General features: G+C 44.2%; 1 protein-coding gene across 1 annotated transcript in view; it reads left to right on the top strand.

Annotated features, from left to right (window-relative positions):
• The window catches only part of LOC124564815 (inter-alpha-trypsin inhibitor heavy chain H4-like), a 208,243-nt gene that overhangs the window by 153,859 nt on the left and 30,166 nt on the right, over positions 1-24,218 (top strand). The gene's annotated exons all lie outside the window — the stretch shown is intronic.

Raw genomic sequence — 24,218 nt, forward strand, 5'->3', positions numbered from 1 at the left:
GCCACGCACAATGTAACGATCGGTGCGCCGGTTGAGACGCCTGTCTCCCCACCGACAACTCCAGATCTCTCTCACCACGACGCAATTCCCATGGACATTGGACAGACCCACGGCACAGGAGCATGGGCCGACGACATTGAGGAAGGTACGCCCCCTCCTCCGGATGAGTTACCTCCGCCGGACGAGGCTGCCTGTTAACATCAAAAGCGAGGCATTGCAGCTGATGGGACGGGACTTCCTGTCGGTGCCCTCCTCTTACTTCCCTTGGTGATGGTAGATGCGCGTCCACCACCACTGAAACAAACATACCGGTTTGCCACACTGAACATCAACATGATCGGCACTGCACCCAAGCTGCAACTCCTATGTGACATGCTTCGGGCCTCTGACGTCGACGTCGCCCTTCTTCAGGAAGTACGCGTTGCCACACTACCACCAGTCTACGGCTACGACTCATACACGTCCACATGTGATGAATCAGGGCGTGGAGTGGCTTTCTACATACGCGAAGGAATCCCACTCACGGACACGACAATCCTTCCCTGTGGAAGAGGCATGGCTGTTACCATCTTCGACACGCGCGTCATCAATATCTACGCTCCGTCTGGCTCCACGAACCGTCGGCAGCGGTCCACTTTCTTCGGACATGACGTGGCGCCCCTGTTTTCTGGACGCTATGATCGCCTTATCATGGGAGGCGATTTCAACTGTGTCCTCCATCCGCAGGACCAAGTACCTGGTTATTCGCCATGCCCGGCGCTGCTCACCTTAATCGAAGATTTTCATCTAGTGGACGTTTGGGAGAAAATTCATGGCAATACCCCCGGTTTTACCCATTATACAGCACATTCTGCGAGCAGACTGGACCGGTTTTATGTCTCTGCTCACCTCGGCAATGAAGTCGCCCAAGCTGAACGATGGCCCCTTGCATTTTCGGACCATTGCGCCGTCATTTGCTCCCTGGCTCTGCCACCTCAGTCAGTGTGGCGCAGCAGAGGTTACTGGAAGCTTAATACCTCCCTCCTTAATGATCCACACTGCCGACAATGTATTGCCGCTACATGGGCGTCTTGCGAAAGACGCCTTCCGCAGTACACATCCACGTTCCATTGGTGGCTCAAATGTGCCAAACCTGCGATCAGAAAGGCCTTCATACAATGTGGCAAGGAAGCAGCAGCATGGCATCGAGACACCACAAATTTTCACTACGCCGTCCTCCGTGAGCTCGATGCGCTCCCTCCATCACCTGACACCCACAGGGAACGACAACGTACTAAAGCTCGTCTCCTCTCTCTTCAACGTGCACGACTGCATGGTGTCGTGGTGCGTTCCCGACGACAAGACCTCCTCCACGACGAAACCCCATCCACAATCCATGCCGCATCCGACCATAGTCGTCGACGTCGGCTTTTCGTCCCCAACATCACGACCTCCGATGGTGTTCACCACACAACACAGGCGGCGGTCGTGTCCGCCTTTGCTGAACATTATCGCCAATTTTATGATGATGAAGCGATGGCGACGCCCATTCCTGATGATCTCCGTCCTTCCCCTGAACGGACCCTCACCGTAGCGGAGTCAACGTCCATGATGTCTGCAATCATCGCAGAAGAGGTGGTAGAAGCGATCAACAAAGGAGCCAAGAACAAATCACCCGGACCAGATGGTCTCCCAGTGGAGTTTTACCGGGCGTTCACCACGTTAATGCTTCCTCGCTGGACGGAAATGATTCAGGAACTCTTTACTCCGTCCTTCCCAATTCCACCTGAATTCGTCACTGGCATTCTTCTACCTGTGCCTAAACCGAAGGGAGGGTCTCATGTCTCTGCATATCGCCCCCTTACACTACTGAATGCAGACTATAAAATCTATGCACGCCTCTTAGCAGCGCGCATACGCACCGTCTTACCTACGGTCCTTTCTCCTGAGCAGACTGCACGTGGTTGTGGGGCCACCTTACAAACAGCCCTGGGAGAATGCCGTGACCTCATTGCACTGGCGTCGGTTTGTCGCCTTCGTGCAGCACTGGTATCCGTCGATTTCACGAGTGCCTTTGATCGCGTTCGACACCCTTTCCTCCTCATGGTGGCGACACGTATGGGGTTCCCATTGCTTTTTGTCGATGCCATTCGCCGGTTACTCCTTCCCGCGGTCTCGATGGTACAAGTCAATGGGGGGCTTGTAGGACCGATTCCTATACGCCGGTCTGTGCGTCAAGGATGCCCTATGTCTACTTTACTGTATGCCATTGCACTTGAGCCCCTCATCACTGGACTTACCTCTAGACTGCAGGGCCTCACTTTGCGTGACCACACCTTTCACTGTAGGGCTTATGCGGACGATCTCCTCTTTCTCACCTGCTCCTCCACGGAACTCAATGACGCCATCCAATGGATCCAGCAGTATGGACGTCTTTCTGGTAGCATTCTTAATGTCCGTAAATCGACTATGATGCACATTGGGCGCGGCCTCCCGGCTTTGGTGCCGACCCCACTCCCAGTTAGTGCCACCCTTCGTTACTTGGGTATCGAATTTACGAGCTCCACACACCGCACAGTGGCCCTTGCTTACCGGCGGCTTTTGCAGTCGATTCGGCACCATGTCCGCGGTCAAGTGCACCGTAACTTAAACCAACTCCAATGTGTGTCCTATGTAAACATCTATGTCGCCCCTAAACTGGTACACGTCGCCCAGATCCTCCCACTGCCGTTACTCCTTGGCCGCCGCATCCAATCAGCCTTTGGATATTTCGTGTCAGCAGGGGCACTTTTCAAAGTCCGCTACAACACTCTAACACTGCCTCCTGCAAAAGGTGGCCTAGGACTCATCAACGTGCGGGCACGCTCTTCTGCACTCTTTGTCCACACTCTGTTGCGGCACTGGCAGGGGCCGGTCCCGTCTTTAACACGCTGTCTCTTAGATATCCTCCGACCAGCTTCTCTCGATCCACCGATCAATGTGGCACCTATTTCTCCATTATTGTACTACGTCGCCAATTGTTTCATAGAACTCAGCTACGTTCGGGCCGATCTTCCAGTCACCCGTCCTCCCCGTACAAAAGATTATTATCGTTTGTTTATGCTGTCCAACCCTTGCGACCCCATGGTGCTACAGCATCCTGACATTAACTGGCGCACGGTTTGGGGGTGTGTGCATGCACCCTTTTTACCGTCGTCTGTGTCTGCACTCTGGTATGTTTTAGTCTATGGGAAATTCCCGACTAATAGTCGACTTTACCGCATAGGACTGGCCACCTCCCCACTCTGCCCTGACTGTCAGCTCGAAGACACCGACGAGCACCGTCTTACGTGCCCCCTGAAACAAAACGTATGGCTCCTCATCCAACGAATCGTGGGCTTTTACCTCCGTGCCCCGCCAACGACGGTAACCCCGGATTTCCTGTTGTTGCCCCAGACATTTCACTACCCTCTTGCTAAGCACCATACCCTAATCTGGTTTCGAGGACAGGCTTTAGAATATCTCTTTCGGAGTGGTCCGCATACAGTCCTTGACTTCTGGTACAAAGTTGTGACCGCGCATAGCACCCTCACCCGAAAACCATCTTACCGACAAACTTTTGCCGGTTATCTCCGCAGCGTCTTTCTTGACCCCCCTCAAAGTTGGGGTGTACCATGCCTACCTGTCACATGATGCAACACCCTTATCCACGTTCTCATACATCGACCAAAAAGAAACACAATTTTATTTATTTATTTATTTTTTTTTTTTTTTACAAAAAGGAAGAAGACAGAATATGTTATATTTTGTTGTATTTAATGTTTTCCTTTTTAATATTTTTTTTGTTTAACTAACAGTCATTTGTATATTTTTAAATGGTACCTTGAAGAACTCTTGCATAGTGAATATATATGTACCTTTAGTTTGTTCAATACAAATTTTTAAACAAAAAAAAAAAAACAAAAAAAAAAAAAGTTGGTAGAGCACTTGCCGCGAAAGGCAAAGGTCACGAGTTCGAGTCTCGGTCGGTCACACAGTTTTAATCTGCCAGGAAGTTTCGTATCAGCGCACACTCCGCTGCAGAGAGAAAATCTCATTCTGGAAACATCCCCCAGGCTGTGGCTAAGCCATGTCTCCGCAATATCCTTTCTTTCAGGAGTGCTAGTTCTGCAAGGTTCGCATTAGAGCTTCTGTTAAGTTTGGAAGGTAGAGGACGAGGTACTGGCAGAAGTAAAGCTGTGAGTACCGGCCGTGAGTCGTGCTTCGGTAGCTCAGTTGGTAGAGCACTTGCCCGCGAAAGGCAAAGGTCTCGAGTTCGAGTCTCGGTCGGGCACACAGTTTTAATCTGCCAGGAAGTTTCATATCAGCGCACACTCCGCTGCAGAGTGAAAATCTCATTCTGGACTCACTGTGATTTTGTTCACTGACAGATGTCCGTAGACATTCTGCAAAATGCTATGAATATCTTCAATGTTCTGATTTTCCGCCAAAACGAACTCAATGACAGCTGCGTTTTTGGAACACACCTCCGTTACAGAAACCATTTTGAAAGCTAAGTATAGTCTTGTAACTATAGGGGCTGAACCAGGAGTATTCCACGATGTCCCACAACAAATTTCACATTTTTTTTTTCAAATAGTCCGAGAAAAAACATGTTGAGCTTCAAACTGAAAGTCCCGCATAAATAAAATGTGCTGTATCCACTGCGTGTGAAACTGCTCTGTGCAAGAATGCTATGAGGGAGGTGTAGCCGGCCGAAGTGGCCGTGCGGTTAAAGGCGCTGCAGTCTGGAACCGCGAGACCGCTACGGTCGCAGGTTCGAATCCTGCCTCGGGCTTGGATGTTTGTGATGTCCTTAGGTTAGTTAGGTTTAACTAGTTCTAAGTTCTAGGGGACTAATGACCTCAGCAGTTGAGTCCCATAGTGCTCAGAGCCATTTGGAGGTGTACCTCGAACATACTTCATGGGAACAGTGATTTACCTGCACACAATCAAATCGATCGGTAGCTTTGTTGTGTCTTAGTTTAGTTTACAAAAAAAAAAAAAAAAAAAAAAAAAAAAAAAAAAAAAAAAAAAAAAAAAAAAAAAACGAGTTCCCATCAGCAGATTCTGAAATCTACATCTCCTTAGGATATCCAATGCTTTACAAAATAATGAAGCTCCCAGAAGACATGGTCGGATATCAGTATAACTTCATACACATACACGCCGTCGGCGGGTATGTAAATGATGAAAGCTACAGTTATCTGTGCCAGTTAAAATGACCACCAGAGTGGGTTAGTGTTCCTCATGTTTAGTGATGCTAGTACCCCTCGTAGAGTAGATAACTGGCATGAACAAAGTCAAACATTGACTGATCACTTCTCGTGAGGGCCAGTGTTATCACCACCTGGCAGAGTTTAGAGAACGTCATATTGTGGGTCTCTACTTGATCGGCTGGTTGTATCGTACACGAATTGACCACAAGGAACGATCGGCGTATTGTGCAACAAACAGCTGGCACCTCCTTAGCTTTTGTAACTGCCATCCGAGAACAAGTAATGAGTCCATGCAACATTCTGTGCCATCCCACACCACTGGGAGACTTCTAGCAGCAGCTGGACTAGAGAATCACTGTCCCAGTCATAGGCTGCTGTTAATACCATGACACGAACGGCTTCAAGTAGATTGGTGTTGTAACATCGCATAGTGTTCAGCGATGAATCGCTGTTCTGTACTACCACAGATGACCATAGTCGCTTATTATGATGGCGATCTCGGGAGAGAACCCATTTTTAGAATGTTTTGGAGGGCCACAGTGGTATTATTTCCGGCATCGTCGTATTTGCTGCCATCGGTGTGACCAGTCGTGATGGGTAGTGATTGAAGGAACTCCAACGGCACAACAGTACATTACGGAAATCCTCCGTACCCATATCTAACCACTCATGACAAAGGTCGGCAACACGTCACGTGTCTCTATGAACTGTGTTGTGCAGCACGGTGTTGAGATACTCTCCTGGCCGGCAAAGTCCCTAGGTGTCTCTCAAATAGAACATGCATGAGACCATCTCAGCACCAATTCTGCCTCGAAGACAGTATCCAGGATATCCTAGTACAGTTACATTGACTTTATGACACCTTTCCCAATCGAATTGTGCGTGTATCAAGGCCAGAGGGGGTGCAACGCCTTACTGCTAGAAGGGTTGATATTATTAATTTCATTCTTATTTGTAATCACGTAAATAACGTCACTTACCCTCTCGAACTGTGAGGTTCGATTTCGTTTCCTCCCTAGCCTCTCTTCTCAGTGAAACACTTAGTTTTGGTCAGGTAGTCTACTTACCTTGAGGTCGTTGTTTTTACTGCACTGCAGGTCCAGAGATCCACTATTTGGTCAAGTTGATTTATCTTTACAAATAGCAAACAGGAACTTCGAGTAACATTTGTTTCCTATTTCTCAGTAGAAAAACAGACATATTGCCTCTGGATTAGTCAGAGTTGCCAACAAATTATTTAATAAAAATCCTTAGGTTACAGCCAATATTATCTCTTCAGTTGGGCCCGCACCATAGAACACATGAACACATCCTAATATGACAGTTTGCAACGCTTAATTCCAGGTAAGTTACAAATGGATTCACTAGTAGTCCTTCTACTTTACGACAAGCTTGTTTCGGCTATAGCGCCATTCGCAAACCTGTAGAAGTTACATTTGGTGAGTCTATTATGTTTATAAAAGTTGTACATAAAGGTCAGTCTGCATACATATTTGTATCTAGTTGGGATAGATGCGCATATTGCATCAGGGAGTAAACTGGCGACTGTCCATTTGTTACTAGATCGCTATATTCATGAAGTTTTGTTTATGCAGAATTTTGCGAAATATTTTTGATTGCTGCACTTACAGTTTATTGTCGCTGATGCTTTATGTTTACAGTGCAATCTTTGCTAGCTAATGATGTTAGTTGCGTTTCATTGCTAGTATGATTTTGTTATAATTTCTATGTATGGCTATCTTTGACATTCTGTTTACTGTGATTTTCATCTTTCCACGTTTTCCAAAATGCCAATAAAATTTTCTAGGTAATTTTTTGTTTGAGATTGATTTCTTCATTAAGGATAATGTTTGGATATTTTTTTATGTGTGTATATATTTCTAGTGCTTGCAAGATGTCCATGGTATGTTCCTCTGATATTCTGTGTAAACTTTGTAATGTATTTTCTATATGATCTGTTTTGTGGTTTTGGTTTTTGAGATGCTGGTAAAAGCTTCCTTGATTGCTGTCGCAATTTATTGTGTACTCCTTGAATCTAATGTTAAAATTTCTTCCTGTTGGACCGATACAGAATTTTGCGTAGTCGTTGTACAATGTTTCGTATACGTCTAGGTTGTCAAAATTCGGGATTTTGGTTTTTCCGGATCAAAGTTTCGTTTTTAGATTATCGTTTCTTTTGAAAGCTAGTTGTATGGTTGGGTTCTTGAAGATTTGGTTTATTTTATTCGATGTTTGACCCAAGTATATCATCGGTACGTAATTTGTAGTTGTTTACTTTCATTTTCGCTTCTTAATTTTATGTCTTTGTGAATGGTTTGAGCTTACCATGTGTGGTTTCCGGTCCTCCTCCCTTGACTACCAGCTCCTTAACCTTACCCGTCACCTCTCCCTCCAATTTAACTGCCATCTTTCCGCTATTTTTCTTTCCCTTGACCTCCAGAATACCTATGACCAGGCTCCTTTTCAAGCTCCAGACCTACGCCCTTTCTACCAACGCCCTCCTTCCTATGTCACAATCCATAATACCAATTCCCTTATCTTCCCACTCTACAGCAGGTGGGCCCCAGGCTCCGTCCTTTCTCCTCTATCTTCTGTACACCAATGATATGCCCAAACACCCTCCACCCCTCCATCCCCTTTCATATGCTGATGACACCACCTTCCTTGCCCTCTATCCTACCTAACCACCTCCAAACTCACCTAGACCAGGTTACTGCTTGGTGCAGCCAGTGGCTCTTTGAATCAATCCTTCCAAAACCCAGGCAGTCATTATATGATGTACCACTCCCCCCTTCCAGCTCCATAATTTCTACATTACCATCTATGACCATCCTGTCCAACTTGCTCCCACCTTGAAATACCTGGACAGTCACTTCAACTGGATTTCCCATTTCCTTATCATGCAACACGAAGCCCACAGTAGACTCTGCCTCTAGAAACTCCTGTCCCACCAGATGTGGAGATTGGATCCTTCCACCATCCTTCATACCTACAAATGATTGATCTGTCCCATCCTTTGTTACACCAGTGTTGTCTGGATCTTCACCCCTTCTAAACTCTATAAAGACCTCCACAACCTTGAATCGTATGCGCTCTGCCTCACTTTCCGTATCCATCTCCCATCCACCATGAGGAACCTCTATGACCTCATTGCTTTCCCACATCTCCTCCTTTTCCTTCAACACATCCCTATCAAATACATCAACCACTGCCTCCTCCCCACCCCCCTGGTGTCTCCTTTCCTCTACACTTCCTGACTGCTGCTGAGCCTTTACCCTTGTATCCCACCCTCTTCCCATCTCCACACCCTTCACCTCCTTCCCCAAAGAAACTACAAGTGTCTGCCCATGCTGGATGATGCCCTTCCAGAGTCTTCCCATCTTGGATGATGGGCTTTGCATCGATATTTATCCTTTCTTTAAACTCTGACCGTCCTGTTCCTCTCCCAGCCTCCTCCTCCTAGTGCTCCCACTCGTTCACCTCCCTCTCTGCTGGTTCCTCTCTCCTACCTTCTGTCATTCTCACTTCTCCTTTCCCACTCCTTACCCTCCTTCGTGGTTGGCTCCCTCCACACCTTCCATCTCCTGCCCCTTGATGTGCTACCAGCTCCCCTCCATTTCATCCATTCCTGCCCACCTCCTCTGCTGACCACCCTTCTCTCTGTCTTCTCTCGCTCCTCTCTCACCTCCCCTTCCTTATCAGGTTCTCCCAATTTTAAATCAGTCACTTTCTGTCATGTTTTGGTGCTCGCCGTGTATGTTACGTAAGTGCAGTGTGTTTTCAGTGTCATACTGTGAACGCCATTTTTAATTGTGCTATTCGTGCCGCCAATGTTTATGTGATATGTCTTTGTCTAGGCGCTTCAGTCTTGACCCATGCTGCTGCTACGGTCGCTAGTTAGAATCCTGCCTCGGACATGGATGTGTGTGATGTCCTTAGGTTAGTTAGGTTTAAGTAGTTCTAAGTCTATGGGACTGATGACCTCAGATGTTAAGTCCCACAGTGCTTAGAGCCATTTGAACCATCTTTGTCTAGTTTCATTTTACAATGAAGAGCCAAAGAAACTGATACACGTACCTAATATCGTGTGCCGCAACAGAACGTATCGTGGACATGACTAATGTCTGAAGAAGTGCTAGAGGGATTGACATCATAAGTCCTGCAGGGCTATCTATAAATCTGTAAGAGTACAAGGACACAGAGATCTCTTCTGAACAGCACGTTGCAAAGCATCCCAGATACGCTCAATAACGTTCATGTCTGTGGGGTCTGGTAACCAGCAGAAGTGTTTAAACTCAGAAGAGTGTTTCTGGAGCCACTCTGCAGCAATTCTGGATGTGTAGGGTGTCGTATTGTCCTGCTGGAATTGCCCACGCCAGTCGGAATGCACATTGGACATGAATGGATACAGGTGGTTAGACAGGATGCTTACACCTGTCAGAGCCGTATCTAGACGTATTAGAGGTACCATATCGCTCCACCTGCATACGCTCCACACCATTACTGAGCTTCCACCAGCTTGGTCCCTTGCCGACATGCAGGGTCCACGAATTCATGAGGTTTCCTGCACACCCATACACGTCCATCCACTCGATATAATTCGAAACGAGACTCGTATAACTAGGCAACATGTTTCCAGTCATGACAGACCCAGACGAGGCGTACAGCTTTGTGTTGTGTTGTCATATAGGATACACGAGTGGGCCTTCAGCTCCAAAAGCCTATATCGATGATGTTTCGTCGAATCTTTCGCAGAGTGACAGTTAATGGCCAGCATTGAAATCTGCAGCCATTTGCGGAAGGGTTTCACTTCTGTCATTTTGAAAGATTCTCTTCAGTAGTCGTTGATCCCGTTCTTACAGGATCTTTTTCCGGCCGCAGCTATGTCGGAGATTTGATGTTTTAGCGGATTCCTGATATTCGCGGTTCACTCGTGAAATGGTCGTACTGGAAAATCCCCACTTCGTCGCCACCTCGAATATGCTGTGTCCCATCGCTTGTACGCCGACTTTAAGACCACGTTCAAACTCACTTATATCTTTAGAACCTGCCCTTGTAGCAGTAGTGACTCGTGTAACAACTGCGCCAGACACTTATTGTCTTATGTAGGCTTTTCAGACCACAGAGCCATACTCTGCCTGTTTACATATCTCTGAATTTGAAAACACATGCATATACCTGTTTCTTTAGTGCTTCAGTGTCAATTGTATGTGGATTTTATGTAAAAGTATCTCGTCTAATACCCCTTTTTTGTATAGTTCCAGTTGGGTGCCCTTCTCATGTGTAAACTTCAACTTTTGTCCACATATTTGTGGTATGTACTGTTTTCCTGTGAATTTTATATAGTCTCTTGCCTGAAGTGCGGTGAATGTTCCGGTGACCGCCAACCCCTGCCCACCTGGGACAGGGGTATGAAATAACAATAGAGGGAAACAAAGATTCGTGTTACATCGTTCACGAAGAATTTTCGATTGTATCGAAGGATTCTTACCGAAATGTTCGTTGTTAGTCAGTCATAGTGTTTCGTGTGCTCGCAGATGTATTCGCGGAAGTAACTGCGCAACTGTGTTTTTCACGGGCGCGTCGGCGGAAATGTGAAGGTGACTGCAGGCTGCTATCCGTTGCCCATCTCATGACGACATGGATAACGTCACGAACATCGCGTCGGACACTACACTGGGTGACACTGTACCACTATAGCGTGACACTGCGAAGCAAGGCCTGAAGGCTAGGTCTATACCAAAGGTCAAACACCAGGAGGAGAATAACGAAGACCACCGACGTCATCGCCCTTTTTGAGCCACTAGAGGCAAAATACGAGGGCTATCCACAAAGTGCATTACGTTTTGGAATTAAAAATAAATAAAGTATTGGAAAATATTTTTATTATATACAGATGAAAGCCACACTTAAATGCTACTTTTCTACATAGTTGCCATTTAAATTAAGGCACTTATCGTAGCGATGAGCTTGGAAATTCCTTCGTCGTAAAATTCGGCCGCCTGCGCCTCCAACCACGTGGTTACCTCTTTTGGGACAGAAAAGGTGTGATTTTTGTGGATTTCCTGGAAAGAGGCACTACAATAAACTCTCAAAGGTATTGCCAAACTCTGCACAACCTCAGAAGAGCAATACAAAACAAGCGCAGGGGAAAGTTGGGCTCAAAGATCTTGCTGATTCACGACAACGCCCGGGCCCACACGGCAAATGCCACTCGTGAATTTCTCGAATCTTTTAAGTGGGAGTTGTTTCCTCATCCGCCGTACAGTCCTGATCTGGCACCGAGCGACTTCCACTTATTCCCAGAAATGAAGAAGTGGTTGGCTATGCAGCGTTTTGATGACGACGCACAGCTGCAAGAAGAGGTAACCACGTGGTTGAAGGCGCAGGCGGCCGAATTTTACGACGAAGGAATTTCAAAGCTCGTCCATCGCTACGATAAGTGCCTTAATTTAAATGGCAACTATGTAGAAAAGTAGTATTTAAGTGTGGCTTTCATCTGTATATAATAAAAAAAATTCCAATACTTTATTTATTTTTAATTCCAAAACGTAATGTACTTTGTGGATAGCCCTCGTATTACGTTCGTATTGCCCTTTGTTCGAGTATATGTATTTTTTTTAAGGTTCATCCATTTATTCTTCTTAATAAGTTAATATAAAGACATCGTAATTAGACATAAGCAGAAATACTGCGTTGGAATGCTCAGTGATGACGATCAAGTAAAAATGAATTAATAGTCACGTCTTTGATTTTACTTGTTTTAAATTAGAGTGTGCAGTAGTCCTGCTCTCGATGTCTCAATCTTGCCTACGGAATATTAATATCGCTCATTGCTTAAATGGTCGCACTTCAACACGTATATCTGTTACCCAGACTTTGTGAATGTGCAAAAACATTCATGTCAGAATGATCTTGAATGAGATTTTCAATCTGCAGCGGAGTGTGGGCTGATATGAAACTTCCTGGCAGATTAAAACTGTGTGCCCGACCGAGACTCGAACTCGGGACCTTTGCCTTTCGGGGACAAGTGCTCTACCATCTGTGCTACCGAAGCACGACTCACGCCCGTTCCTCACAGGCAAAGGCCCCGAGTTCGAGTGTCGGTCGGGCGCACAGTTTTAATCTGCCAGGAAGTTTCATATCAGCGCACACTCCGCTGCAGAGTGAAAATCTCATTCTGGAAACATCCCCCAGGCTGTGGCTACGCCATGTCACCGCAGTATCCTTACTTTCAGGAGTGCTAGTTCTGCAAGGTTCGCAGGAGAGCTGCTGTAATGTTTGGAAGCTAGGAGACGAGATACTGGCAGAAGTAAAGCTGTGAGGAGCGGGCGTGAGTCGTGCTTCGGTAGCTCAGATGGTAGAGCACTTGCCTGCGAAAGGCAAAGGTCCCGAGTTCGAGTCTCAATCGGGCACACAGTTTTAATCTGCCAGGAAGTTTCATATCAGCGCACACTCCGCTGCCGAGTGAAAATCTCATTCTGGAAACATCACCCAGGCTGTGGCTAAGCCATGTCTCCGCAGTATCCTTTCTTTCAGGATCAGTTCGCCGGCGTACGGCGTGGAGGTAGGACGTAGTGTGGTGTGCGCTGCGCCGTCTGTGCTTCCGCGTGGTAAGTCTTGCGCTTGCTGCGGCTTAAAACTCTGTTTATAGCATACTTCGTGAAGTAATGAATAGCATGCAGTGATGGCTCAACCAAGTCGAAAAGATACGTTGAAACTTACCTTTGATCCTCGATATGCCAGACCCAAGTCGTTTGAAGTAGAAAATTGGTTAGAAGAAGATGTGAAGCTCTCCTTTAATGATGTAATTGGGACCCACCTGTCGATTTTAGCATGTGTCGTGTTTGTTAAAATGCGTAGTTCCGAGTTGTGCGAGAAAATAGTTGAGTCTTCCGGAGGTGTCATGAAATTTAAGCACTCAGATGGAAACGTTGGTGAAGTCACCGTTGCACATGCTGGTTTTGGCATTCGCACAATTCGAATCTTCGAGTTGCCTTTTGAGATTACAACAGACCAAATTAATGCTGTAATTTCACCTTTCAGGAAAGTGCTCAGCAACTTTGCCGAGAAATGGTCAAGCGCGCATAAATTCCCAGTACTAAATGGCGTACGGCAGCTTCGAGTAGAGTTACAAAAGCACATCCCGTCGTACGTAAATGTCTGCGGATATAGAGGGATCGTAATTTATGACGACCAACCGCGAACCTGTGCCGCCTGTAACAAGCCTGGGCACGTTCGCGCAGAATGTATACAGCGGCGCGTTGCACAGCTGCCGGCCGGTGAGGCCGCCAGGCCGCCGGCGATGACAACACTGTCGGGAACTTACGCCGCCGTGGCACGCGAACGGCCGACTGCTTCCTCAGCCCCTGAAACGTGTGCAAATAAAAATTCTCCAGACACTGAAATTCCGATGGACGTCAGTGCCGCCATCGCTGACGACCTACAAGAGTCCCGCCAATCTACGGAAACAGTTGAAGTTCCACCGAAACAGGCACCTGCAACTGTAAAGGCAGCAGATCCGCCGGAAGTTGAAGACCGACACACCTTGCAGGAAAGCGACACTAACTTGGATACTGAAGAAAGACCGTCGAGAGGCAATTCTCCAAAGAAATATAAGAATATAAGAAATATAATATAAAGAAATATATAAAGCAAAGGTGCAGAGGAGACAGCACCCACACTCCGACAAAAAGCGAAGGAAATAGGTAGTACTTTAAGCCAACAGATCTATAGCAACACGAAGACGACGCCAGTTTCTGAGGAGCATTCCCCTTCTGCGCTGGAAAAACGAGACGTCCAAGGAAAGCCAACAAAGAAAGCATCCAACCACCCACAAGAAACGAGTCACTCTCGTGAAGCTTCACTCGTCCCACCCACGACGACAACCTCAACCAGGTGGGCAGACGAAGGCGACCATAACAATGCCGACGAAGAAATGACAGAAGTTTCAGAAACTAAGACAGACTGTAAGCTAGCCCCACAGGTGGCTGATTTCTTCAACGAAGACGTCTCCGCGAACGAACGTTCTAAAGAACAAGGACACAGAACTGAAACATTTGCTACCGGTGAATATTATTAAAATGCGTTTTAAAGCTGACGCTTGCGAGACAAAACAGAAGAATCTTTTTTAAAGTTAGATCAAGTAGAGCGAAAAATGTCTGACATACAAGCATACAAAATCGCGACAGTAAATCTTAATAAGATTCATAGTTCCTTTAAACTACAGAACTTAAAAGATTTTGTATATGCTTCTGACAGTGACATTATTCTTTTACAAGAAGTGACAGACCATTGAGCTTAGTAACGTACCTGGCTTCAACGCCATTACAAACCCAGGGCATGGAGCGGAAATGGGCACGGCTCTGCTCACAAAGGAGGGCGTAGTAGTCCAAGATGTAGTAAAACTACCAAACAGTAAAGGCATAGCGGCCACAATAAACAAAATACGGCTCATTAGCGTGTATGCCCCTTCAGGGTCCAGTAACAGGCACCGCAGAACGGAGTTCTTTAAAGAAGAAATTGTCCCACTATTTGGAACTCGATATGAACACCTTATCCTGGGAGGAGATTTTAACTGTGTTTTGCATGCCAAAGACCAAACTCCCAATTTCAACAAGTGTACTGAACTGGAACGTATAGTTAATGACTTAAGACTAATAGACTCATGGGAACATACGCACGGTGCTGCCCCTGGCTTCACCCACGCCACAAGTCACTCGGCGAGCCGTCTAGACAGGATATATGTAACGCACAATTTGAAACACCTCATTTTACAGTCCGAAGCATGGCCTACCGTTTTTTCGGATCATGCTGCATACATACGCACAATCAATCTGATAAAACAAGGGATCTTCCGAGGTAGAGGCGCATGGAAGCTCAACGTGTCACATCTGGAAGACCATGCTTGTCAGGAGGCATTTTACAAGGTATGGAGAGAGTGTGAAAGCAAATTTAGCTCGTAGAACTCTGGCACTGACTGGTGGCTGAAACATGCCAAACTTAAAATACGGAGGTTTTTTATAAACTACGCCAAAGGCAAAAACTTTTGGTACAAATGAACTATAGAATTTTACTTTCAATGTCTAAGGGATTTTTACAAGTCCGATGCAACAGTTGTGGACAACTACGAAAGAATTAACAAAATTAAAGCAAAAATTTTAGCACTACGGCGTAAACAACTGGAAGGCTACCAAATAAGGTCGCGTGCCCAGAATATAGCACAGCACGAGGTCACTTCCATTTATCATGTCATTCATGAAAGCAAAAGGGCATCTCGCAAGATATTATCTGAAATAACAACTGATGATGGAAGGAAGCTGACGAAGCAAAGAGAGATTAAAGAGGCAATCGTACAGCATTTTGAATCCTTAATGTCTAGTCAACCGGTTGACGAACAGCTTCAAGACGAGTTAATGATCAGCCTCCAGGGCAAAGTATGCCACGCGGAAGCACAAGCTCTCATCTCGGAAGTGACTGAAGAAGACGTCAAAGAAGCTATATATGGAAGCACGAAAAATAAGGCTCCAGAGGCAGATGGAATTCCGGCAGAATTTTATCGCAGATTCAGTGGCCTCGTAAAAGCCAAGTTTACTCTCATCTGCAATGAACTGCTAAACTCTGAAAATGACATCCCGAAAGAATTTCGCGAGGGACTCGTAGTGTTAGTGCCAAAAACTACCAATACGAAATCTGTAAGCGCCCTGAGGCCAATTACGCTTTTAAACAGCGATTACAAAATCTTTGGTCGCATCCTCGCTCGCAGACTGAAAACCACAATGACCAGCGTCACTGGCCCTTATCAAACAAGTGTGGGTAAAGACAGAAGAATTCTCCAGACCCTCTGTGACTACAGGGACCTAATCTCAACGGCCGACGTCTGCAAAATAAAATGTGCACTCATCTCACTCGACTTTGATAAAGCCTTCGACAGAGTTAATCATAGTTTTCTCCTTCGCACCATGGGCGCAATGGGCTTCCCACCTCGATTCATTGCTGTAGTAAGAAATGCATTAACAAATAACTCAGCCAGATTTGTCATCAATGGACACATTAGCCGCCCGATTGACGTCACCAGCTCCATTAGGCAAGGGTGTCCAATGTCAATGGCACTCTTCGCTATCGGCATCGAGCCCCTGCTTGCCTCCCTTATGAAACATCTACAAGGACTACAAATACATGGAGAAAAGATCGTGTGCAAGGCATACGCTGATGATGTTGGCTTCCTAGTCGTGCATGGCGCTGAAGTACAGAGCGCACTACGAATAGTAACAAAATATGAACAGGCATCTGGTGCAAAACTTAATAGAACAAAGTCGGGGATTTTCAACATCAGCCGTGGAATTGGAACGCAAACGCAGGATCTGTTACGCGAGCTGGTAACCATGAAATGTCTCGGCATAGATTTAAAAAAAAAATATCGAGCACACTATTGCTGCGAATTACCGAAAATTACTTAACAGCATACGCGTCTCTGTACAAGCACATAGTATTAGGAAACTCGATGAACTTCAAAAAGTAACAGTGGCAAATGTATACATCACATCCAAAGTTAATTATGTAGCACAAGTTCTCCCATCACCTGCGACTTTGTTGAAGAGCATCGCATCTGCACTAGGACACTTCGTGAGCCGCGGACGTATTTTCAAAGTCAAATATGACATTCTGATGCTCCCTACGAAATGTGGTGGGTTAAATCTCACCGATGTCAGCAAAAAAGCGCAAGCCTTATACCTTGCTACCACATACAAACAATGGAAAGAGCCAAGTGGTACCCTTGCTGCACATTTGTTAAACGAAATAGCTCCTGCTGATGTCAGTGCACCTATAAATGTCCAACACATACCCAACGGACTATACCACTCGAAATACTTTTTCGTAGAATACAGCTACATACAGGCAAGGATTCCTGAAAAAGACATCATGAAAGTAAAAGAACTTTACAATAAATTGATGAAAGACAAACCCAGAGACGACGTAGAACAAAAGTATCCTTGTTATAACTGTGAAAAATATGGGAAAATATTCACTGCCGGAACCTGCCAACGTATGTCAAATCGACCTGGTACTTTGCTGTAAACAGAAAAATTACGACGAACTCTAAACTTCACTCTATTCGATTGGCCGAGTCAGCGCTGTGTACATTATGTAATATAACAGATACCGAAGAGCATAGATTGCTGTGTGACAGAGTAAAAGAAATATGGCTCTACATAAGACAAAAGATAGCGATCGTCAGCAGAACTACGCCCAATGCCGTTACGGCCCGCATCTCGTGGTCGTGCGGTAGCGTTCTCGCTTACAACGCCTGGGTTCCCGGGTTCGATTCCCGGCGGGGTCAGGGATTTTCTCTGCCTCGTGATGGCTGGGTGTTGTGTGCTGTCCTTAGGTTAGTTAGGTTTAAGTAGTTCTAAGTTCTAGGCGACTGATGACCATAGCTGTTAAGTCCCATAGTGCTCAGAGCCATTTAAACCATTTTTTTTTAATGCCGTGACGACTGCTGAATTTTTAAACCCTGACGGTATACCTTACCCTAAAACAAAACGAAATGCAATTAACTGGTTGAAAGTCCAACCGATGCATTACATCCTAACAAAAGAATCAAGCAATAGGGAGGACTTCTGGGTATACCTTACAACTGAGCACCACAAGTTGATGTGTACTAAAAAATACAAAGAAAATTACGCAAATTTTTTAACTAAAACAATCCTGTAACCAATAGAAAGGCGTAATTTACATTACACATCCAAGCATTTCGGATATTAGACGAATGATTTTTGGTTAAAGTTTGTAATTCAGGTAGCAGGATGAGGATTTCCAACAGAAAGTAATCAGAGAATATCATCAGTATAGACCAGTTTAGCCTATGTGTACCTATTACTTTGTTTTCGGGGAAGCACAGTGATGAAACTGGTATACACCCTTTATTTAGTTTCTGTCTTTCTTTCCTTTTATTTTCACAAGAAGACACATTTATGTTAATTATGTGTAAAATCAAGCAGAAGAAGTCTATTTTACTTCATTACCTTCTGAAAAAGGAAATTTTACTTATCAGCAATAATGAGTTTGCTTCTATCCGTTTTTGCACGCACGGAGAACGAATTTTACAGATGTAGTTACACTTCCATAACAATTATGTGACTGCCTTCTCAATGGAATTTACATTTATTTTTATTCAAGCCATGTTGCAAACAAAGGCAACAGACAGGGCCTACTTCGTTTGTCGTTCAGAAGAAGCGCGTTTCCACATCACACATCATCAAGTTACCTTCATTCTTTAAAGGCGGAGAAACCAGGCCGAGAAGGCAACACTTGGCGAGCGTAAAGGACGGGTTGAAGGGGAGGAAGGACACCCGAAAAAAAAGAAAAAAAAGAAAAAAGATGGTAGAGCACTTGCCCGCGAAAGGCAAATGTCCCGAGCTCGAGTCTCGGTCGGGCAAACAGTTTTAATCTGCCAGGAAGTTTCAGAATGATCTTTCTCGAAGCAAGATATCTCTTTGCCGTAGTTTGTCCGAAAGAAGTCACCTCAAATGCAACACGAAGGCTCACAGCTGCCTCTGCTACCTTCACCCTTCTTCTAAAATCAAAGAAAACAAAATGTCACAATGTTAAACCTTTTACCATCTGCGATTACATTTTATCGCATTTGAACAGCATTCTTAAGTTTTCGGCACGCAAAATCCAAACCATAAATGCGAGATGAATGCATTAGCTTCAAATAAGGAGATGATCGTTGGTGAACACACTCATACCGCTGCCCCACGTTCACCTGTTCGGAGGCATCTGACGATGGCGGCGTGCAGTGTATGGCCAGTAGATGGTAACTGCTTTGGGGCAAGAAAACTCTCGCCTGTCAACTGTTCTGATCTTGCTGCATTCATGGGCTGTTTGGGAGAAATTTGCTGGAACGCATTGCTATTAAAGGTGGATTAGAAATGAAACGAATTATTTTTGAGTTTCCTTGAGACTGATAACTGTAGCAGAAAACTGATATGCGAATTAAAAAAACATGAGAATGGAATGGCCTCGAATGCGTGACTTTATGCTCCCAGAATGCAAAACTTAACTAAACCACAAGCAGATACAGTTTCTTAACAGCTCACAAAGGCTGACCGAAATTCCTCCGTACACATCCGAATGCTACAGTGTTGCCAGACCGTACATATGGCCAGATTTAGAATTCTGAGTGGCGACCAGAAGTATTGGCCACCTTGAGTGAACGACTTGGGCTTCATCTCTGCAGTTGCTCACGGCAAGGTTTTATGTCTAATGCTGTGCTTTCTTGTCACCTCAATGAAATATTCTGAATGGCTTCCATTTAAGATGTGATACTGAGTAAATGAAATTCATTGTTTGAACCCAGATTTGACGGTTGGCGCCTGAGCTATGATTTCTCTCTGATTTCACGTTCCACGTGATCTACTTTAGGAAATAGTGTCATATTGACTCAGTGGTAACAAGCTCCATTTTCAATGTGCTGGTTATATACATGGCGGTTCGGGTCTCGCTGGAGAAACACTGTCGTTCGTAAGTCCTTTCTTCGTTTTCTTTATTCGGTCTGCAAACGGCAAGAACGAAATTCAGAGACTAAATCATAGGACAAGCTCTGCTTTATAAGCCATCTCACAGCCTCCATTCAGTAATTGTAGGAGTGACCAGAAGTGTCTGCTTTTCAAATACCATTACTTCACAAAAAAACCTCAGAAGTGGTTCCAAGGAACCGTTACTGACAGAAACTTGTGTATTGTCTGTCATTTATGGAATCATCACCCATGACAAATGTTACGGAAGAATGAACATAATGAGGTAAATCTGGAGGTGAAAAACGTTTTGAATAGCAAAGCTGCAAACCTTTTCGTATCTTTCTTTTTGTATCTGCATCACAAGAGATAAATTTTCCTTGTAAATATAGCTTTTGAATACTGTGTGATGTGCTTGAATCATTTCATAGCTGTGACTGAAACAAACAGTTTCCTTTCATTACTTCAGACTTTTGTCGTAAGATAGATATGGTAAGTGTATAATTCAACTGCATTTCCTGATACATTTCGAGCATAGTGATAGAATATATGCTTCAAACATCCTAAAGCCATTCTCTCACGAGCAGTTGCCACATGAGCAACTTTGCCATCATTGTGTTGAAATTTAGTGGCACTTGCGACAACTACTATTAAATTCTTTCACTGTCTCACACACAGTATCTCCAAAACAAGCAGATCTGATAAAACCTAGCAGAATATCTACTTTTCACATTCAATCAACCTTGTTCTTCATAATTCCGTTCATGGGATTCAAATTCAGGTGGACTGTCTGCATTTCCGTTGAAGACGCACCGCGTGCGTTTCGCTCGGTTCATCATTTCTTTTTCGCGGAAAAGTGTGACATCAGAAACCACATCACATTATTTTGTAAACTTTGCATATGTTATTGGTAGAATGGCGTATAAAATAACCTGTTTCTGATCTGCAGGTAGGGGCTCGAATTCTGTCATTCCAAGTGTCTAAATTCGTGGTAAGAGTTATTAGTTTAGGTGGACCCGAGAATTACTAAGTGTTCACCATTTTAAATTGTTCATAAGTATATAACTGAGGATGTAATGGATCCAAACACTCGATTTTACGCCCACACCTCCTGTATTGCACTAATTTTACTCTTTATGTATTGTGATTTCTGCTTGACGTTAAAAGAGAATGCGCTTTCGTCGATATTGACGTCCTGCCTGCGTGTAAATAAAGGGAATAAAAATTAATATGATACATTTTCTCGGCGTAAAAAACAAAACACTTCTTGTTTGATGCCTTCATCGGCATTGAAGACATGCCCCATGTGACGAAAATAATTGGTTATATTTGTCTCTGTCGTTTTCATTAATGGTCGTAAAATAATTTAAAATCAGTTGTCTATTGGACGATTTGAAAGTGTGAAGTAGACAACCTAATTTCTATGCCTAATCTGCTCCTCCTTTTTTCATTTTATTGATTTCTTTTTTTTAAAGGGAAAGACAAACAAATTTCCTCGAGGGAAAATAAAACATTCGTTCGTCATAAACAAAATTTTTTCCCTTACACAAAAACTTTAGTGTCGTGTCTAGTTTCTGACCTCCTCCTCCAAAATTGCATTTTTCCGCAAGGGACTAAAGGCAACCAGTTTCTGGATGACGCTGTTACCCTGTTACAACTCTTCCGATGTGTCATGGGCTGCTTCACCCTTGCTTGGTTGTCGATGCCGCTTTTCTATGCTTTTCTACGCTTGATAATTTTCTCTATCTGTGCCCATACGTGATCTGTGGAACTGCGGTCATCAGTGTGGACAGGAGAACAGTCTTCTTGGAAGATTGTTCTGTCTCAGACGAACAGAAAGAAGCATTATCTTCTCCAATTGCGATACAAGGTAGAGAGCACTACCTTCGCCTCAGCAGCCAAATTCATTCCCGATTATATCGCTCTGAAAAAATACGTAATAATTTAGTTCGTTGTGAATATTATTTAGTGTTTCGTTTAAATGCATTTTGTCTGTAAATATCATATATAGTAATAATAGTGACACCTTTTTCATAGACTGAAGATAAAGTTTACGCAGCTCATGTTGCTCCTGTTATCGTATTTTAGTCAATTGTGTTACTTCACATATTACACCAGAAGTCAGTATCGTCGATTCATACAGTATTCGAATTGTTGTTTGAAGATGAACTCAGTCTTTGCTTGTTAATCGATTTGTATTGTTTGTAATTTAGCAGTTTAACAATACTGTAAACTTTATTTCAACTAAATGTTTCCACAACTACAGGAACACAACGCGTGATACCTCTTAGGCAAAGTATAAAGCAGTGCTATCAGACGAAAAGATCGACATGTTCCGGACTTGGCAGATTTTGTTTCAAACTGTTTCCTACCTGGACTTTCTTTATTCGGTAAATTTGTGAACGTTGTTGATTAAGATGTTTAAAGCTGAAACCTAATTCCTTCACCCACGACAACATTAAAGGAAATTTTATAAACAGCAATAAATGGCGGTTTGTGAAGCCGTTACTGGCAACGAAAGGAGCAATGAAGCGAAACCGATCATGCTGGGAGGTCATGTGACTTTTATTTCAGTCATTAAAAACTCAAGTGAAACGAAAAATCAAGTTGGCAGTAAGAGCACACAACTGGCGTCAGTACGACTTGCAGTACCCACGGCCTGAAATTATGGAGGGCCAGTTTAGGTCAGGAATAAACAGAACTGGAAGCCACAAAATATTATGTTCTGCGATTCGTATGCGTTGCTTGCACTCGAAATTACTGTTGCTGTACAGTTAGAGAGCCCAGTAACTCAACTCTGCATTCTATGGTGAGAAAGAGCAGAGTAAACAATCTTCGCTGCATCAGTTTACTGAAACTGGTGTTCCATAGTGTTCGAATTTCTGGTTGGCGACTAAGTGGAAGGCCTCTGAGTCGGATGCGAGTTTTGCAGTGTTGAAATATTTTTCTAAATTTCTAAAGTGCATCCTACAGTTAGAGTAATTCCGCGAAAATATGAACATGGACCACGTAGAATGAGTTTATTGGCCGGCCTAAGTGACCGAGCGGTTCTAGGCGTTTCAGTCTGGAACCACGCGACCGCTACGGTCGCAGGTTCGAATCCTGCCTCGGGCATGGATGTGTGTGATGTCCTTAGGTTAGTTAGGTTTAAGTAGTTCTAAGTTCTAGGACACTGATGACCTCAGATGTTAAGTCCCATAGTGCTCAGAGCCATTTGAACCAATGAGTTCATTGTATCGCAAAGCAGCTGATCTTCTGCGAAATTTTCCTCCTTGTAGTTCTTGAAACAGGTGACGCCGACTAAGTCTCCTGGAGGGACTGATAGTGATATTTAACAGAAAACATTAATCTCCTCTGACTTTCAAACAGGCGTATACCACCATTGTTAGCATTTTACGAGCGTCGTTGCTAAGCGCAAATAAATGAAGTGATGCAACGCAGTTTCTGTTATCAAGTAACGTCTTCATCAGTTAATGTGGTTTTAAAGTAATCTACGAATAACTGAACATTTCCGATGTTAGCGCAAAAAAGTATCCCATAGAAAGGGAAAGAACTAAATAACTACCTGCTACGGTCCAGTTGCCACAACACACCACACTGATTGCTGCGAACTAAATAGTTATCTGTTTTTGGGCACCTGCTCGTAAAAATGACTAGAAACATTTAATGCTTCCTTCAAGCAAGTGAGTAGCAGCAGCAGAACGAAAACTTTAATAACGTTTACAGCATTAATGATCGAAGTATTTGGTAACTTCATATTCTGCAATGGTATTTCTCGATATAAGATAATTCTTGAAATAGTGAAAATTTCAAAATGGTTTTGAATAGAGTCTATGATGGCTAGAAGCGTCTTTACATTCCACTGACATGAGACTAGCATAATATCGGTGTCAGAAGCCTGCCAATAATTAACCAGTTAATAGAGAACTGTATTTTTTCACCGTGTCTAGTTTGAAAGCTATGCGCATCGTACGTTACGCCACAATCACAAATGTAGCGGATGTGATCTTCAGTGGTCTCCTCATTGGAGCCTAGTTCCTTAGTTGAGAGGAATGGGTGTGATTCCCATTTTCAGCATGTACTTTAAACACACACGAGCATATCTCCTTCACCTCTAGCACTGCCAAGTGCAGGATGTCAGGTTGCACCGCAGTTCAGAATCCGCATTATAAAAATCATATCCCTTCGCTATTAGCGGGGGGCAGAGTCAGTTTAGGTTGGGCCTTAGCAGAGGCGAAACTTTATTTTATTTAATGAGCCAATGGCCATTTAAGGTCACAGGACTCTTATTTTACTTGTGAGCAGACAATTCATGGCTAGAAAATAACGGCGGGTTTGGTTCCTGGTCAGACAAAAAAAATTGTATACTCATTTCAAATTTACACATTTCATTGCTGGTGAAAAAGTTCGTTATGAAACATTTGATTTTGCTTAGTTAACAAACTGCTTACGTGGTGGTTCGAGTCCACCCACAGAACTTTAC

This window comes from Schistocerca americana, chromosome 1, assembly GCF_021461395.2.
Source record: "Schistocerca americana isolate TAMUIC-IGC-003095 chromosome 1, iqSchAmer2.1, whole genome shotgun sequence".
Lineage (NCBI taxonomy): Eukaryota > Metazoa > Arthropoda > Insecta > Orthoptera > Acrididae > Schistocerca > Schistocerca americana.